Consider the following 1,877-nt stretch of genomic DNA (forward strand, 5'->3'; position numbering starts at 1 on the left):
TTCTCTCCCCTCCTCACCCTCACTCCAGGGATGAGCTCATTCTGTCCAGGGCTCAGATCCCTGGCACCCACATTACATGCCTGCTCAGGACCTCCCGGAGCCCCGGACCCCTTGGCCAATGCCAGTTGGAGCCCCAGGGCTGGGCGGTTCCAGTGGCTGCTCCTTGTTTCAAGGCCTGAGCCCCGGAAGGAGCACAGCGCCGTGGGCTGACCTGGCAGGTCATCTGCCTCCCTGGCAGGACTGTGTGGCCCAGTTCAGCAGCCTCCTCCGCATCCCTGCACACCAGGACCTCATTCTGCCCTGTCATTGTGACTGCCTGTCGGCTCCTGGGAGGGAGTCCCACCTGCACAATCCCCATTCCAGCCGAGATCTCAGGCACAGAGGGTCCAGCCATGCTCAGGATCACCCCCAGCCCTGCCCTGGCCTCCATCCAGGAGGTTCTTCCCCCAGGCCGCCTCAGAGACAGCTGGGCAGTTCCTTCTCCTCCTCCCATAGAGGGGAGTGGGTGGTGGCTTGCTCTAGACCCCAGTGCTACAACTTGGTCACATGAAAGGTCATCTGATCCTAAACCTTATACTTCTGGCCGGTCAACTTTTAGACCAAAGGCCTATGTATACCAGTTGATTTTAATGACACTTGTGCTTAAGAAATTGGAAGGACACCTAGATGAAGCCCAGGCTCATAGGAGAGGCAACAAGACAGGAAAGGAACCCTCCTTTGTTCCCAGGGACCGGAGGCCACACCCCTCTTCCCAACACTCAGCAGCCACACCTCAAATGTAGGACAGCAGGTCTGAAAGCAAAAAGCCACATCTAATAACCGTGGTGTCAGATGGGTAGGAGTTTGATCGGGATGATCACTTAGTCAGTTATGTAATGACTAATCACTGGGATGTACACCTGAAGTTAATATAACACAGTATGTCACCTATAATTTAAAAATGAAAAATCATTCAAATAAAGTGATTATTGATAGGTTAAAAAAAGAGAGGAAAACAAAAACCACACCTCCCAACAGCACACAGCTCAGTCTCTCTGCTGAGACCTTTTTCCTGTTACTGAAAAAAAATGCCCCAAGTCTTGGCAGCTTCTGAAATATGTCAGTTATGCAACAGGGAGCAAATAATCTTCAATTCAGGAGTCAAACCTGGACACCATCCGCCAGAGAGCTTAGAAAGGTATTTCATTGCAAATACAAAGGAAAAAGCAGTGGAGATGGTTTAAGCCCAGGGAGGCATTTTTTCTAAGAATGAAGAGCTCTGAGGTGGCTCAAGGACTGCGGGTGCACAAGCGACGCTGTGCGGTCTCCCTGCTTCTGCCTTTGCATCCTCGCCTCTCTTCCTCCTCCCACCACCTTCTTCTGCTTCAGGCTCTCAGCTGCCCAAGCACAGAGTCATGTGTCACACAGAGATCAGAAACGCTTGCTTGATATCAGGTCAAAATTCCTGTGGAAGTGAATCTGCCTGTCTCAGATGCCCACCTCTGGCCCAATAGACAGCCTGAGGGTGGACCCCACAGCACTGTATGGCCATTGGGACCCATGGAAGGTCATGGTGGTCTGGCAGTCCCTCTAAAAGTGACCACTTCCCATCCCAGCACGTAAGGCAACCTAATTCTTTGACAAAAGTGGAGGGAAATGGCAAAACTGACTCAAAAGGAAGAAAAGAACTGTCCTGTGGGGTTGAAGACAGTACTGTTGAGATACCAGGCCCTTGGAGAAGCTTTAGATCCACCTCAGCACAGGGTCCGGTTCGCTCTCCAGCACAGAGAACAAGTAAGGAGGGTTCATTTGGGTTCCGTAGATACAACCCCATGAAAGCAAAGGATTAAGGCAAGTATTTCAGAAAATTCAGGTTTTAACCCTTTCTTAGCACAGAG

The sequence above is a fragment of the Myotis brandtii genome, unplaced genomic scaffold, assembly GCF_000412655.1.
Source record: "Myotis brandtii unplaced genomic scaffold, ASM41265v1 scaffold356, whole genome shotgun sequence".
Taxonomy (NCBI): Eukaryota; Metazoa; Chordata; class Mammalia; order Chiroptera; family Vespertilionidae; genus Myotis; species Myotis brandtii.